Source organism: Poecilia latipinna, unplaced genomic scaffold (assembly GCF_001443285.1).
Source record: "Poecilia latipinna isolate Pla-1442-1.1 unplaced genomic scaffold, P_latipinna-1.0 Scaffold1690, whole genome shotgun sequence".
NCBI lineage: Eukaryota > Metazoa > Chordata > Actinopteri > Cyprinodontiformes > Poeciliidae > Poecilia > Poecilia latipinna.
Window position 1 is genome coordinate 104,088 of NW_015114306.1, and position 8,460 is coordinate 112,547.

At 41.7% G+C, this 8,460-nt stretch overlaps 1 protein-coding gene across 5 annotated transcripts in view; it reads right to left on the minus strand.

The window, feature by feature from the left end:
* Positions 1-8,460, minus strand: part of immp1l (inner mitochondrial membrane peptidase subunit 1) — a 19,304-nt gene extending 10,844 nt beyond the window's left edge. For 2 of the 5 annotated variants that reach the window (XM_015060151.1, XM_015060156.1), the window contains exon 1: positions 8,352-8,460. The gene's annotated coding sequence lies outside the window, so the exon portion shown is untranslated. Of the gene's footprint in view, positions 1-6,834; positions 7,126-7,192; positions 7,293-8,351 lie in introns of those variants that run through there. The other 3 variants (XM_015060152.1, XM_015060153.1, XM_015060154.1) reach the window with 3 other exon arrangements.

The following is an 8,460-nucleotide window of genomic DNA, read 5'->3' on the forward strand; positions in this document are numbered from 1 at the left end:
AAAAAAACTAAAGCTGTGAGGAGTTTCATTTCTGGAGGTGTGGACAAGGTTGTCACAGTTGGCCTACCGCTAAGATGGCACATTCTTTAGTGTTTCATTCTCAGGGGCTGAGTGGCCAGTTCACACCAGAAAACTGTCCCGCACTCTGACCCTGTGGACGATGGACCTATCAACACCTTGAGCTCAGGTGATGGACAAACACAGAAACTGTGACACGTCCAGCCAGGCAGCCTTGCCCCGTCTACAACCACGTCCCTGACTGTGCTGCCATGATCATTAGAGCTGTTATCAGCTCCTGTCGGCACCATAGAAACACAAAAACACCCGGGCACACTTACAGCAGCCCTGCAAACACTGTCATTTAAACACACAAGGAATAGGTCTTCTGAGCAAACATCACAACCACTTTTGGGTTATTGACTTTTACTCAACCCGCGGGATGAACTGAAGAAAGCAAGCCAGTATTTACACACTGTCCAGCAGGCTCTATATGTAGAAAAGCTCTCGCACACCTGCACATACACAAACAGGAACTGTATATGGCTGGGCTTAGATGTTAGCGCTTGCTTCAGTCACTTTCTTTTTTCTCAGGCTGCTGTCCTGCTAGCCCTCCACAGGGTAAATAAATCTTTTTCTTCATCTCTTCTATTCCTTCTGTCTCTTTCCTTCTTTCTCTCGCCATGTCTCCTCTCCCTCCCAGGGTATTATTAACCAAAGCAAGCAGAGCGGAAACCAAAGTTCCAAATCCTCAGAGCTCTGGGAATGACTTCCCAAAGATGGACAAGGATTAGGACCCCCAATTTTTCCCTTACCCCACCACCTCCACCCCCTGTTTCTCCCCAGGTTCCCAACAGACCGGGTGTCAGGTGGCTCTGTGAGTCCTGCCAAAGGTGTTACCCCTAATCCCATTACCCCCGCCACTCTTCTCTCTCTGTGTTATACGCACAGGTCCCTCTCATTCATTCCAACCGCATTTCAACTATTAAACTCTCCATCTTTTCTTTCATGTGTCTCTTTGGCCTATTCGCCATCCTTTTTGATCCCAAAAAGATAGACTCCATCCTCCTCTCACTTCCCCACAACTTCTTCCCTCTGTTCCACTGTCACCCCTGACAACCCTGCGCTTTCCAGAAAACACTGTGAATAGCAGGGCTCAAGCAGGTGAAGGAGGATATATAGATACCCTGCATGGAACCCAAAAGAAAGGCCCCTTTGAGGTTCCAGCATACTCCTATATCTTCTGCAAACTCAGTACTTCCCCAGCTGGTACAACAACACCTCTGGCCCTCTAATTCCTCTGTTGGCAAGAAAGTGGACTGAAGGTTAATGTGAATCTCTGTTCTGCGCTATAAGGCAGCATGTTCATGCCTCTTCCTCTTACTCTCAGCTTGCTTCACCTGAATTTCCATCTCTGTGGTACTGTAATGCACTCTTAGACATGATCTCCAGTGTTCACCTCCTTCTGCTAGACCAGGGATCAGGAATCTTTGTTAGCACTCATTCACAGAGCACAGTGGACAGCCTCCCATACAGCTGCCCTCATATCTCTATTTCATCACGCCCCCTCCCCTCCATTCCAGCATGCATTCATCATAGGTAGGGATTAGGAGACTTTGCATAACCAGATCACACAGCCACTGACTGATATCAAGAGTCCATATGCAGCCGCCTGGTTTTCTGAGTCCCCCTCTGTCACTGATAGTGTGTGTTTGTGTATGTGTGTGTGTGTTCATATGCACGGACAAAAGCATCACCTGCATGTTACATAGAAAGAGTAACATATGAGCTGAAGTTACTCTTGGGACTGAGAGTGAGGTGGACATACACAGAGACTTCTAATTAAATATCTATTAGATCTAATTTCCCTCAGGCAAAGAATCAAGCAACCAATGCTATCTTTCAGCTCGAATACCCCTTGCATATTTGTGTGTGTGTGTGTGTGTGTGTGTGGTGTTGGATGGGCAAAGGGTATTAGTCGCATGTTGTATTACAGCTGTAAACTAACACAAAATCTCTCTGCTAATCCTAGATTACAGGGCAAACATGTTCATGAGAAAACAACAACAGGAGAAGAAAGTCAAAGGAGCCGTCCCTGCAGAACCATCTGTGACCGCTGGCCTCCCGCTGTCGCCTCACAGCGCTGCAGTCAGGATGAGAGGGCTATTTCAAATGAATAGTTGCAGATGGAATTATATCATTGTGTGTTTGACTTTGTGATCCTCTTATTGAGGGAACCCAAATTCATTCATTCATTCAAGCAATCAAAATCATCAGAATGTTTTCAATGCCCAATGTTATATGCCCACTTTGCAAAAATGCTGGTAAATAATTTACTCCATTAAGAGTGGTTAAAAACATTTGAGGATAGAAAATAATTGGAGTTTTTCTGTCATCTGTGTTAAGGTGAACAAAGAGATACCTGTATGTAGAAATACAGGAAGGTGAAAAAATTGAGCAGTTTGGGAGTTGCTGCCACTAAACTTAAATTGTGAGTTAACTGGAAATGTTTGATATCAATGTATTTGAGTCCAGTTTTATGATATTTATAAGGAAAAGGCTTCATATTATGACTTGGATTGGTGAATGTTAAATCCACATAAGTAAGTCTTAACAATTTCACTCATTGATCAATTGCTGGTTTTCTTTAAGGTTTGAAATGCCTGTTGAGATTTTATCTAACCAGCATTAACTGGTTAGATAAAACACAAGCAAAACATGCACTGTGGTTCACTTGATAGAGTCAATAGTTTTACATCCAGTGGAATAAAATCAGATGAGAAATAATGATGGTCAAATGAAATAATTCTAGACTGGAAACCTGTCTAAGATTTACTCGTTTTCTTGCATAATGAATGGTGGAGATAGGTGTCCTGAACTTTGTCTGAGGTTGATCAGATTTAATATAACTGATGGGAGGAGGGAACTCAAAAAGACTGGATGCTGAAATTGAATCAGAAGTTGTTCCAAAAAAGTACTAATCTGTGGTTGTGCAATCATGTTACTGTACTTTTTTTGGTGGTTTACTTTTCTTTTGTTGATGTCCCAAACAGATATGTATTTTTTAGGCTGAATTGTACAAGATAAATGTCACATTAGATCAGAGGTTCCCAAACTGTGGGGCGCGCCCCCTAGGGGGGGCGCCGTGTCATTGCAGGGGGGGGGCGCGGGAAGCCGTCTGGATAAAAAAAAAACAACAAAAAAACATGAACACTGTCTGCGCTGGGTTTTTACCTTAGAATGGCCAACTCTCTGTTATTCCTATGTCAATTTGATACAGTAGGGGTTTCCACACTTCCCATATCTGTGTCCTCTGTCACTTTTATCAGCAGTTAAAACTGTTTAATCCATTGTTAACATGTGATAACCTGTTTTTCCGAGCCGCCTTTAAACGCAACATGAGCGCTACGACGCTCGCACTGGGTTTACACCTGTGAAGGAGACCTGCTGCTGCTGTGCGGAGCTACGTAGGTTTGTGTTAGGATCACGGCAGCAAACCAGCAAAACGCAAAGAACTTTTCACAGTTTTTCCCTCCAAACTAACTGACTGAGTTGAGTAAAGCTGTTGGATGCAGGTAATGTTAACTAAAAGATGACTAGCTAATATCAATACTGAAACTTAAGCTTAACAAGTAGCTTGTAGGCCACCGATGTTAGTGTCTATTTTCAGCTACGTACATTCATTTTGCCCCCAAAAAAGTCGACCCCCCTCCCCCGCGTCACACGCGTCTTCAACCAGACAGCCATTTGTGATCCATAGGGGGGCGCAGAAAATATTTGGAAACCACTGGGGGGGCGCAGAAGAAAAAGTTTGGGAACCACTGCATTAGATGTTGAAAATGTTTTTAAATATTTTTTATCTAAGTTTTCATATCACAAAAACTTGCCATTTAAACGGGATGATTGAAATAAATGAAAACAATAGGAAGTTATTAGCTTTGATTAAATTAATTAACGGGCAACAAAACCTGAATTTTCACTAACGGATTAGCCAATCAGACACCAGAGATGATGAATGGAAAATTTACAGGCCAACTGATTGGACCCAACTGTGTTTTCCAGTGCAATTCTTTGTAAAGCTAAAAACAACAACTACTGCAGGAACTTACAATGAAACATAGTCAGTAACCCACCAAAAGTGATACCTAATTAAACGCACATCATTGATGCCATAAGGAAATAGTCAGAAAGGATTTACCTCTACTGGTCTCGAGAGGTTTGACCCTGCCATGAGTGAGTAGTGTTAATTGATATACATGACCAGTCTATTAGGACCACAATGCGAATTTCAATCCAAACAGCACACAAGGGCCTTGCAGCGGACTTCTTACACAACCAAATTAGGAAAACATAGGCTGAGAGAGAACTGGGCAACAGGGGGGCTAAGAGGCTTATGAGCCCCTTGTCAGATATTCTTCTTCTCCCTGAGGATCACAGATGGAAGGGAGTCTGGAGAAGCAGCCACACCAGAGTGGGGACGAATCCCACCTCTGATGTCTTTCTCTGGACAGCAGAAGGCAGGGGAGGGTGGGGAGCGAGTCCTGTTGCGCATGGCTTGATTTGATCTTAATGTGAGACATAAAAAGGAGGAGCTTTGGCAACAAGGGGTGTGTGTGTGGAGGAGACAGAGGGGATGAGGGGAAGTTGTTTCAACTATCAATGCAATCACAGTTAATCCTGAAGATTTAAACACAGACACCTGGCTGGATGGGGAGTAACAGATGTAAAAGTCCCAGGACGGTGTCTGTACAAAATCCCCGTCCCTCCGGATCCTGCCTTCTATCAAAGGTTTAATTGAAAAGACTGATCTCCATATTGCTCTTTGTATTGTTGCTAACGGCAACGCAGCCGTGAAACAGCTGAGCGAGGTTGCTATTTGAGGAGCTCAGAGTTTATACCTACAATCAAAGGGTCAGTCAGAGCAAATAATAGCCAAGTGATATGAATACAACTGCTGCGAAGTGAAAGGAAGTGCGGGCTGACACAGTCCCCAGCCAATTACATTCAGTGGAAAGTCAGTCACTAAGCCTTATTGTATTGACCACAAGAGATTGTGTGGTGCCGGCTCTGTGTTGAAAGAATTCAGAGATCTTATCTGTGCTTGTATCAGATTTACAAAGGAGTTTGGGTTATCCACGGCCCCGAGCTCAACACTAGCTGCTATTTTTTAATACTGACTAGTGAAAGACATCTTAGCTCACCCACAATTTTTAGACTGCAGTTTTTTTTTTTTCAATTCTACAAAAGAACATGTTTTGTATTTTGATTGTTTCTGGATGTGTTTGAATATGTCATATGACTCAAACAAAAACATCTGAGAAAACCAGACTGAAGCAATTCAAACTATGGGACACAGAATAAATGAAAAAAAAAAAGGGGGGGGGGAATCGTTTGATAAAATTAACCGCAAACACAACCTGCCCTGTGCTTATTGTGCATGCCCTGTTAGACTATTGCTTTTCTTTCAGTGCTAACAAAACAAATTTGGTGCATGCCGATAATAATCTGGCATCCTCTGGACGCAAAAAGTTAGCACTCCTTACAGCAATCCCACACCGATGGCAGAGCAACATTGCAGAAAGCAAAACAGTCAGACCAGGAAAAGGTCTGACATGTTATGACTGCTGCTATTATTTAGCTCAATCAGATACAGCAGCTGACATAATAAGAGTAGAAAACACACCTCCCCGCTAGATCCTGATTTGAAAAGGTGTGTTATTTTTGTACGATTACTCAAGCCTGTTGTGGAGACACCAAAAATATGTCTGCACAGTAAAAGTCCAGCAGAGATTTGTTAATCAGTCTCAATACTGTGCAGATTAGCAGAAATCCCTGCCCTTATTGTTCTGCTGAAGCCAAATCTCCTTTTCAAAAATACAGGTCAGTTAGAGCATCTTATTTGGCTCGTATAGTCTCTCCACAATGCCCGGCGTTGTCAGTCATGATATATTCCCTTGGCCTCCTGTCAACATGCATAAGTCTCAACAGTGCTGTCAAAACAGCAGGACTGTCTCTGCTGAGAGCGTTTGTAAAGTGAGCAGTTGGGCGATTGCTTCCTTGGGAGAATCACAGCATCCTGCGATCCTACATGGCCTCTGGCCTATCTGCTACCCAGAGCTTTTTACAGCTGTCTTAAGGATGTCACTGATCAGTCTCGACTCCAAAAGAAATGTTAGTGGAATATGTAATGTTCAAATTCCACTGTGGTTGTCCTAAATAGCATATTTTGGAGGTCTAAGAATAAATAAAAGTAATTTTATGCATAATAATCTTTGTGGCTTTTTCTTGTTTGATACTATTGTAGAAATAGATCCAAGATCTGTTCATTGTCTTACACTAAGCAAAACCTTAATTGAATCTCAATCCATTAAGCCATTATCTTTAGCTCACTCTTGATCAGATCATGATGGTAGCAGGTCCAACATGCAGTTAAATACTCTCCATCTCAGGCTGAGCATGTCCAGGCCAGAAGAGATACATAGTCTCTGCAGTGAGTTCTGCGTCTGCCAATTATTAGCTCAGGTGCCAGAAAAAAACCTCCAAAGTGAAGCACCCAAGAGACATCTTGACTGGATGCCCGAACAACCTCTGCTGACTCCTTTTGATGCAAAAGAACAGCAGCTCTATTCCCAGCTCTCCCCCAGAACACGGAGCTGCTCACCCCATCTCTAAGGGTGAGCCCAGCCACCTGACAGAGAAAGCTTATTTCAGCTGCTTGTATCCAGGACTTTGTTCTCTTTCTCAAGATCCATTTTACCATCTGTGAGGTCAAGGACAGAGATGAACCAGTAAGTTGGGAGCTTTGCATGTGGCTCAGCAGACTGGAACAGCACCCACCTTACCGCAGACGAGGTCTCAGTCTGTCTTCCCATTTTCTTATTTCCTTCTCCATTCTACCATCACTCAAGGATAAGACACCAAGATACCCTCATCTCAGGCACCTTGCACTCGGCTGCAAACTACTCCAGAGAACAGTAAAGACGGTCACGATCTAAACATGCCAAGAGAACCGCATCATCTGCCAAAATCAAAGATGAGACCCTGAAGTTCCAAAACCTGAGGCCCTCCTCTCCAAAACTATGTCCTTGGAATCTGTCTAAGAAAACCAAAAACACAAGTGGAATATTAGAAGTGTTCTAATATATTTCACCAAGAGGTTGATGAATGAAGTTTTGATGTTTATGTATCTGCATACCTCATTATCAGTTCAGTTGCTCAGTAGTTGTCTCCTTAGAGATTTCTTCTGTTTTTTTGCTTGTTATACTTAAATGTTTCAGGTCCTCAAGCTAAATTTCCTATCAAACAGGGTGTAAATACAAAAATTGACTGTCACTTGTGTAAAACATAAATTGAATATGATTAAATAAGTTTTTGAGGACTTAAGTTAGGCCTGTTGACTGTTGGAAACCAAAAATCTCTTCAAAAAACTGTTCAACAGCATTAAATATACTAATAGATCTAAAAAAAAATTGTTAATACTGTTCTTTTGTAAACACATTAAAGAACAAATGAGAAACAATAATTGACAAGCCCCGTGCGTGCCAGAAAACCACAGTGTCAGCTGTGATCCACAGGAGACTAAAATACATTTTTTGTCCATTGATGTGAGAGAGGGGTGCAGATTTTATGGAAGATGCGTGTCGCAGTACATTTGGGGTACAACTAACAACATTTCAGAAAAAGAACATCATTCTGACTGTAAAACATGGAGGTGTTAAGTGTGTTGGAGGTTACTTTAGGGCCTGAGTGACATGCCTAGTTGATGACTCATACATTCTGTTCTTTACAAGAATATTATGGACAACAATGTCTGGACATGAGCTGACCTTCAGCTCAAAGAAACTTGGGCTACTCCAAATGATCCTAAGCACACCATAAAGTCTGTGAATCTCCCCGTATTTTATATTTTCTTGTGTTTTCTAAAATTCCTGTTTCAAAATAGGCATATTTTACTTTAAAAGCAAGGTATTTGACATCGATATTTATTCTTCTTCTTAGTGCCTACTTTACCTACTTCATTAAAAATAATTTACTACAAACAACAACAATAATAAAACATTTTCTGGGCGAATATCCCAAATCAAAACGTTTTTCTTAAATCGAATTGTTCTGAAATCCTCTAAAAAAAAAATTCAATGTTGTTTTTTTAACCTATTAATGAACTCTCTATAAAATAAACACAGATTACCGAAATCTTTTAAGCACTAAACGAAAATGACTATTTTCTGTGCAAAACCTGAAGTGAGAAGCCACTTTTAAGCCCTGACTAGATTCCAGGAATTGCCACGAACGCATAAACTCAACATAATTTAAAGCAAATATTGATAAACTTGCAGCAGCAGCTGTTAACTTACAGATATCTGTGGATCTTTTCTGATTATAGCTCAACGCTGAGTGTGACCATGCAGTCACAATAACAATTCCAGCTTCCCCTTGACAGCTTCCTGAAACAGCAAAGTAACA